The 9198-nt window shown below is 34.3% G+C and overlaps 1 long non-coding RNA gene across 3 annotated transcripts in view; it reads left to right on the forward strand.

Moving 5' to 3' along the window:
- LOC141564918 (uncharacterized) overlaps positions 1 to 6342 on the forward strand; it is a 144820-nt gene extending 138478 nt beyond the window's left edge. For all 3 annotated transcript variants that reach the window (XR_012488807.1, XR_012488805.1, XR_012488806.1), the window contains 2 exons: positions 2058 to 2089; positions 6100 to 6342. This is a non-coding gene — a long non-coding RNA (uncharacterized LOC141564918). The remainder of the gene's footprint in view (positions 1 to 2057; positions 2090 to 6099) is intronic.
- The last annotated feature ends 2856 nt before the right edge of the window (positions 6343 to 9198 follow it).

Genomic DNA, 9198 nt, shown 5'->3' on the forward strand with positions numbered 1-9198 from the left:
ATCAATAATTTTAAGAACCTCACCTCTTGGGTAGTTTTCAATAATGTATAGATATCAGAGGTGATGCAGGAAGTGAGAAGTAACTATTTAGTTCCATGTCCTTAAGTGTCCCTCACCTCACAATACATAGTGACTCCATGGCATAACTAAAGACATAACTTTCCTTTTTTAACAAGGATCTTGAAGTGAGAGAAAACTAATACCTATCATTTCATCCCCAAATATTTTAATCATTTATAAAATGCTTCCATTTAAATTGTATTGTTCTTGCCAAATTCCTTAAAACACTGTTCCAGGATTTACTATGCATTGGAAATTTTGAATTACTAATAATAAAAGAAGTTAACAACTAGGTTGAAAAAAAACCTTGGTCACATATTTCACCAAGAAAACCTTGATGTGAGACAGTTTTAACAGAAAATAATTAAATATCAATGACTTATATCAACTTAGCAAAAATAGATTTTAATTAGATAAGTGATATATAAAAATGTGTCAAATAATGCAATAATACATGAGGAAACTATAAAGATAATCAAGAAGTCATCACATTAGGGGGAGCAGATAAACAGCCAGTTTATTGTTTCATTGCTTCTAGCTCATGTTACTAATTTCAAAATAAATTTTGAGACAAACCCCTAGTTGTGACAAATATTAAGCCCACTGGCAATGGATCTCTTTTTATTACAAATCAGTTTTATCAGGCTAGTTTGGTGAAGAAAATGAATGACAGGAAAGAAAACAACATGCTGAATGATGAGCAGAAATGGAGTGATCACAAACAAGTAAGACAGAGAAACAAGACAAAAATTCTGTTGCAAGGCAAACCAAGGCACAGTGGCATCATTGCTGATGGCTAAGAAATGACAGCAAAAACAAGCTATGCTAGTCCTGGACACAGCTAAACTGAGGGGAATCAATTTATGCAAAAAAAAAATGTCATATAGTGCTTGGGGCAGAGATATAGGCTGAAATGATGACAGATCCTTTATGCAGTGACCAGAACTTCTGACTATAGGACAGGTCATAGATATCCTGCAAAGATAGCACTGTAGGTAAATATCTGTCCTTTAAATGATCTTCATTTTAAAAAATACCAAAAGAAAACAAAAAAAAAAAAAATGAAAGCAAAATATGAGAGACTATTTCAGGATACTATAAAGGATAGTTCTTTATAAATGTTTGTTATGTTATAAAATCACAGTTACTAGTGAATTTTAGGAAAATCATTTAAATTCAAAATGTGATTTGTAAGTACTGCATTATAATTGTATCGAAGTAGTTACATTAAACATATTTACATAAGTACATTTCCTTTGAAAATGTACTGCTATAAATCAGAATCTACTAAACCCAATAGCAAAGCAAAAATCATTTTGAGAGTATAAGGGAGCAAAGAGAAAGACAAAGGTAATGGATGTTTTCTGGACATAGCAAGGTTTCTGAACCACTGGATCAGCTAAATGCCTCCATAGATAAAGCACATCTGGGCTACCTTGATATCATCTATGTTGTTTGTTCTTCATTACCCATTTAGGGCTTCTGTCTGATTATTTCCTTTTAGCTTTTGTGCATAGCAGCTTCTATATTGTTCCTGGGGCAAAAAGCTCCCTGAGAAAGATGCCTCTGCTAAACCTTTGCTTAGAATTCTTTAATGTTTATAGGCAGTCTTGAAAGAAATACTTTAAATCAGATAACCTTATTTGTCTTAAGACCTCCTTGAGATATTGGAATTCTTGAGCCTACAATTTGCCTTGAGAGAAATATGATGGATAGGTATGATAGATCAGGGATAATGTATCTGAGTGTATACATCTTACTGACTGGGATATGGCAAACAGAAGATAATTCTCATTTTCTCTTTTCTGTGCCTCTTTGTTCAATATTGCTTGTATCATCTTGGTTTTTGGGAAGAGATAAAGTAATCCATTGTAAGCAGCAGGCTTGTCTATTTCTGTCAAGGTACTGGATTTCAAAGTCTCTAAATACCAACAAATATGAAAAAAGTAGTTAAGGATGATATATTCTAATTTTGTGTTTTTCTATTTGTTTTGCAGTGGCACAATATTATTCAAGAGACAGTATGACAGTGAGTACATAATTGGTCTTGACATTACAAAAACTTTAGTTCCATTTTTCCAGCTGATAATATAGGACTTTCCTGTGGGTTGTATGCCACTGGAGAAGTCACTTAAATCTTCAGTGCTCCCAGACAACTCTCAGAAATTGTAAAATACAGAGTATTTGAAGATATGATTTGCAAAAAAAGGAAGTCTTCACTGGTGTTCCCTATAGAAAAAAAATCAGAGACCTGGTGCAAAGAAAACAAATAAAAACAAAAACAAAAACAGGACAATATTGCCACATCTTTCTATTCTTTTTTTCCCCTTTTGTTCTACTCTTCTTTATGCTCATCCCCTCAGATAAACCATCTATTCTCAAAAATGGATGTTTTCTTTACATTAGAGCCCATTAAAATAATTTTATTTCTCTTTTTCAATTCAAACATAATGTTCTATCTTCAAAGTCTATGGAATATTTTTGAATAGGAATCTCTCACTTTTTTTTACATATTTCCAAGTATGCAATTGCTTGAAATATCCATTCTAAACAAAACAAACCATATTCCACTTCTGATGATTCCTTTGCCAAACTTCCTCATTAAGAATTCTAGATATTATCAGCTGCTAGTGCCTCTTTCTCATACCCAAATTACCCTTTGTGTACTTATGCACAAATTTACATAAAGATACACACATAGGTGTATGCATGTGAATATGCATAAGCATGTGAATATATGTATATACATGCAGGCAAGTATATCCATATATGTGTATATGCATTGTGCATCTACATATATAGATATGCATACATAACTACACACATACAGAAATGTGCAAGCTACATACATGCATAAATATATATATATATATATATACACAATGTGCATGTGTATATGTTTGTACATATACAGATGCCAATAAACACAAAACAAAGATCAAATACAAATATGGCCTTCAAGGATCTTAAATTATGTTGGAAGGAAAAATATGTCAACAATCACATCTATGGATATCTATAATACAGATAATACATCTATATCTATAAAAATATAGAGTGTAACAGAAATATATTAATATGTACATACACGTATATGAATTTGTAGACACATCTGCATTTTTTCCATCAATATAATACAGAGTCCTAAAAGGTTGTGATAATAAATTTTATCTTTATATCTCCAATTCCCTCATTGTCTTGTACATAGTAGGTACTTTGTAAAAGCTAGTTGATTAATTAATTATGAGAAATTTTCCCTTCTCATGATGATATAACCTCTGTTATCTTCCTCCCCCATAACTTTAAAATTAGAGATTACAAGCTCTCACATGCATTTTCCCCTTACTTTTAGCTAGAGAACATAATCAAAATCAAATGTTTCCTTAAGTAGAATAGTGAAAACAGCAGTATCATCATATCTCCTCATAAAACCTAAATGCATATTTCCACATATAAACACATCAAGGAATGAATAGGACTTGGGAGCATATAGGGAAGGATGAAATTATGTTCTCCATATTTGGCATTGTGGCAAAGCTATATTTTCCTCACAGTACTTTCACTTACCTTGTTTTCTTTTTTTTTCCGAGAATACACAACTGGCTACTACAGTTGCTTCTCCAACCACATGACTTCCTTATTTTCCATATGTCACTTCTGCCTTCAGCTTTAGAATAAGGGGACATCTTGGCATAAGGTAGTGCAATGTACTGGGAAAAAAAAATTACTCTTATTTATAACTCAGGATTAACAGGAGTTAGTTAGTTAAAGCTCTGAGTCTTGCCATCTACTCAGATTCTAGCATCAAATGGTAGATTCTTACCTTCTATTGCCAACAAAACTTGACTTCACATCTGGCCTCTACAATGTGTTTCTGGGTCCACATTCATAAAACAAGATGTTGTGAGCTCTCAGAGATATGTTTCCCTTAATAGTCAGCCAGAGGACACAATTAGCTCAAAGCAGACATTTGCTGAAGTGGTATAATAAACAAAGTAGTTACTACATAATCAACTTCATACAGAAAACCTAAGGGCATGCTTTCATACAACCCCATGAGGTCTTAGTAGAAATAGTTGTTATAACCAAGGGAAAGGCATATTTATAAGGGACATGTCTGGACAGGGCACATTTGTAGAAGGTAACACACTCTTTTATGCTACAGGGCTCTATTCATGTCTTCACAATCCTTCTATTGACTTTGTTCTTTGTGCTCTGAGAGGTGTACCTATGCTACAAATTTGGAATGTTCTGTTTATTTCTGGGTTCTGCTTGCTTAAAATCTCTGAGAACAGCGAGTATCTTTGCTTTTCTTTATATCTTTAGATATGGTTAATTCACTTCCTGGCAGATAGATATTGCACAAACGATTATTGACTGACTTCCTTCAATATCTTTTTCTGCTTAAAATCTAAGAGAAGAGGAAGGGAAATTTCAAGATGAAATGTAACTCCTAGCTTGGAACTATTAGAATCTTTTTTTCTGACATCTTACATCTCCAGTGAAAGCTATCAGGGCTGTAAAGAAATATTTCAGGCTTCTATTGCTGCCTTTGAAAGCTGATTAGTATTAAAAAATACTTTGATTGATGGAGTTAGATCCACAAGGAGAAAATAAGGGAAATAGCATTTATTAAATGATTTTTATTTGGTAGGATTTCTACTAATAATTTTTATAAATATCATCTCATCTATTTCTCACAGTAATCCTGAGAGTTAGGTGTAAGAACAGCCCTAGCAACAACAACATCTAGCATTTGATTGTGCCTGGTTATAAGTCAGGCACTCCATTAAGTGCTTTTATAAACATTATCTTATTTGATCTTCACACAATTTTATAGTTGGCAATTCGAGACAAACAGAGGCTGACTTGCATATGATTACAAATTTAGTAACTATCTGAGGTAATATTTGAATTCAAATTTTCTTGACTCTCTATCTCGAGCTCTAATCACTGCCTTCTCTAGTTTCTGAAAATTAATTTCTTTGAAATTTTCATGATTTCATTAGTATGAGTACTCTTTTCACTGGTTCAGATTTTATCCCATTCATGTTTTCTGAAGTATCTTGTATAATAATGGCTCATATTGGTATATACATTTGTTATAACAAATCAACAAAATGCACCTGTTTCATTTAATGTTTTGGATGTGAGAAGGAGGCATTAAAATTTGTTATTATAATTTACTCTGATTAGTTCAATTCATGAATTTATGTCACATGTCATTTCTATTTTGTTGATATGTTCTATCATATAATACTTCCTTTGAAGTCCCCTGGATGTTAATTTTGGGGGGAATAATTATGTTCAACAGTTCAATCTCATGATTTTAATGTCATTACAAAACTAATATAGAGCCAAAAGAGAATTTAGAGGCCATTTAACCCAATCAGCTCATTTATATGTATGAGAAATTTGTGTCAAAAGGAAGTTAATAGAGTGTTAATAGGGTATATAATGTTTCAGGATTGTGAGAACAGCACAGTATATAGGTGCTTCAAGAAAGTAATAAAAAGCAGAAAAATATAAAACAAGCTCCGCCAATGACTCTAAACTAATTTAGAAAGTGCTTTATTTGTGCTATAGACCAAATCTTGTTAGGAAATCCAATACGATTATGAAAGCAAGTTATTTTCCAATCCATAATAAGAAGAAAGACAAGTGCAAGGGAGAATATTTGACTACTAGTCCAACAAGAAGATCACTCCAGTGCAAGGAAGAGGCTATGCACCCTGAAATGGTGATCCCAGATGAGAATTCTATAATGAAAATGCTGTCACTTGGTAGCTTTGTTACTCAGTTGATATTCTGGTTAATAGATTCTAGCTGTACTGGATAGGGAAATCTATTAGACATTGTTATGGGCCAGAACTCTGAAACAAGGATCCTTACAAGGTGTTAAGTCAGTGGAATTGATAAATACAATGGTTATCTAGTTTAGCATGGTGCTTAATATTCTCTAAGTTCAGTATGATTGATTTAATCTTACAACAAATAATGTTTTCCTAATGATATAATAATTGGTTTATACTCATGTAGAGTACATAAGCTGGGAGCCTCAGCCAGATTCATTGACAGCTAGGGAAGCCAAGCAGACTGCAGGCTGAAGCAGAAGCCCTTGGACTCAGATTCATTCATCCCATCTCACACCCTGTGGTGGCAGGCCTGTCCTCATGCATTTTCTCCACTGAAACCAAGACTCCAGAAGGCCTTTAAGAAAGCTAACTGGGCTCCAGGAAAGGAAACAAGACTTTGAAAGAGATAATAAAGGTTTGGACTTTAACCCCGGCTACTCTTGTGGTGATTACTCTATTGAAAAGAAGGGTGCCCCCAAAACCTCTAGAAAACCTAACAAAGAACTTTACATTTTGTTGTCTGAATGTGGGGTTAAAAACCTACATCTTTGATCCAGAAATTAGGGTAAGTAAAAAAATAGTCAAGGAGGAAACTTTGTAAAGGACTGCACTAGTATTGCAGTTGAAATGGGACAAATAGAAAGGATTCTTTTCCAATTCAAGGAAAATGTGTAGAGAGCATTGTTAGACTTATGAAAAACTAAGGTTTGATTGTAACTTGAATACAGATCATTGAATTCTTTGAAATATTAAAATACACATCAGCTTGGTTCTCAAAGGAAAAAGAATTAAATCCAGATGAGTGGAAATTAGTAAGTGAATACTACAATGATAATAGTACTGATTCAATTTCCAAAGAAATATTTTATACATATAAGTTAATACAACTGGCTTTAGTAAATTATATACATTTTAGAATAAGGAAAAAGAAGAAAGTGCAAGAGGGGGAGAATAATGACAAACTAAGTGAAAAGGATGAAGAATTAGACAAGAAAGGAGTTAAGTACAATTCTGATGAAATTAAGGAATGTGTTGGGAGCCATTAGGGCATTCCCCATCTCATTACCTTTCCCTTTCAATTAACCCTTCATGGGTGGAGAGAGAAGGAGGAGAGGGAGGGGCAGTGACACAATCAGTACCATCTATGAAGCAGCCTATGACAAGATTACAAAAGGCACTAGTTAAAACTAAAAAAGGACAGGATATATCTGATTTAATAAATGCATATCCTGTTATTGAAGAATTTGAGGTCAAGTCAGGAGAAGATACACTCCTTTTGATCAGGAAATTATCAACAATTTAAAAAGGTTTGCCCTCTTTATGGGGCTACACACTTATTGTGTTAAGATGGTATTAAATAATTTGGTTTATGAAATTGTAACCCTTCATGACTAGAAATCTATAGCAAGGACATGTTTAGAACCTGGACAAAACCTATTGTGGCTTTCTGAATACAGCGAACTTTGCAGAATACAAACCAAAGAAATAGACAAACTGGAGTTAATGTACAAATCACCTTTGGCCAATTAGCAGGTAAAGGTCAGTATGCAGACACTTCAGTAAAGATTAATTCCCATAGCAGCAGATGAGTAAATTGCTGCTTCTGCTGCTGCTATAAAAGCATGGGGCTCCCTCCCAGGAAAGCAAGATCAAGGGAAAGCCTACAGGAAAATAGAGCAAGGTCCAAATGAATGCTTTGTTGATTTTGTGGGATATCTGCAGACATCTGTCATATGAACTATTGGTGAAAATGCAGCCACAGAAATCATGATAAGACAACTTGCTAAAGAAAATGCTAATAAGGTTTGTAGAAGAATTATACTAGGACTACACAAGGGTGCTCCTTTAGAGGAGATCATAAGATGCTGTGCCACAGTAAGCACAAATGCCTTTTATACCCAGGTTATGATGCAGAACATGGGAAGACAGGATCCTTCTTGGCAAAGGACCTCCAGAGAGATTCATCAATGCTTTCAGTGTGGTAAATAGGGCATCTGAAAGCTCAATGTAGGGATAGTAATAGAGTGAGAAAACAGGGGGAGAGAATAAAACCCAAAACCCTGTGTTCAAAATGCAATAAAGGGCTTCCACTGGGCCTCAGAATATAAATTAATACAGGGAAACGAGAGATGGGGTCCAGCTCCAAGAGCTCAAACAAAAAAACAAAACAAAAAAAAAAAACAAAAAACAGGTGGGGCATGATGGCAGCTGAGGTTACACACAAAGAGTCTTTAGAAGTTCAGGACTCTTATATGATCAATCAGCCAAAAAGCAATCAAATAGCAGAAAGGAATTAGAATTGGGGAGAATACAAGCTTTTTAACCCAACAGAAGACCAGTATGTAGTGCGAGCAGCTCCAATGTAGTGTTGAATAGAAGGGAGTATGTAGGTTAATTGCTTAGGAGAAAGGATTTGCTTGTATTTCTACAAGATGCAGAAAGAATCAGATGGGTGACAATGAGCACTTTGAGAGAGACAGAAAAAGAGAAAAAAAAAAAAACCTCGAAACAAAGGAGAAGACCTAACACATATCTGACACTGAAAGAGCATGGCTGAGATTGAGACTGTTACAGAACTTCAAAATCTTCAAGAATCATTAGATTCCATAAGATAAAAAAATTGCTGATAAGACTCTTGCAGAACTTTAAAATCTGCAGGAATCATTGGATTCTCTGAGACATGATAAGACTGATACAGAACTTCAAAACCAGCAAGAATCATTGGCTTCCCTGTACATAATAAGATTGATGCAGGACTTCAAAGCTTGCAGGAATTATTGGATTCCCTATACACATGAAGTAATGGACAATAGATTCCTTTTGGACTATTTCTAGGACTTACGAACATGTTTAATTCCTCATGTTGATTCATGATATTGCTATGTGTTTGTATAAAATGCCTCCCATGATGATGGATTTATGTATACCTGTTTCAAGTGAGATCCTTCAGAAACCCGCTAATCTGATTTGATTCCCCATTTTCCTTTGGTTTGCATCTCCCTTCCTGAGATGTCAGGGAGGGTGTTATCACCTCATTTTTTGTTTTTTGTTTTTGTTTTTGTTTTTTTCACCCCCTTTTTGAGGAGTCAGGGAAGGTGTGATACCTCCGTTTTTGGAGTTCTCACCTCCTTGAAAAGTCAGGGAGAATGTGACCACTTATGTTCTAAAACAAAAGAAAGCAAGAGATGTTATGGACCAGAACTCTGAAATAAGGATTCTTACAAGATGTTGTCAGTGGAATTGATAAAAAAAAAAAAAAAAAAAAAAGCAATGGCTCTCTTAA

Source organism: Sminthopsis crassicaudata, chromosome 3, assembly GCF_048593235.1.
Source record: "Sminthopsis crassicaudata isolate SCR6 chromosome 3, ASM4859323v1, whole genome shotgun sequence".
In the NCBI taxonomy this organism is placed as follows: domain Eukaryota; kingdom Metazoa; phylum Chordata; class Mammalia; order Dasyuromorphia; family Dasyuridae; genus Sminthopsis; species Sminthopsis crassicaudata.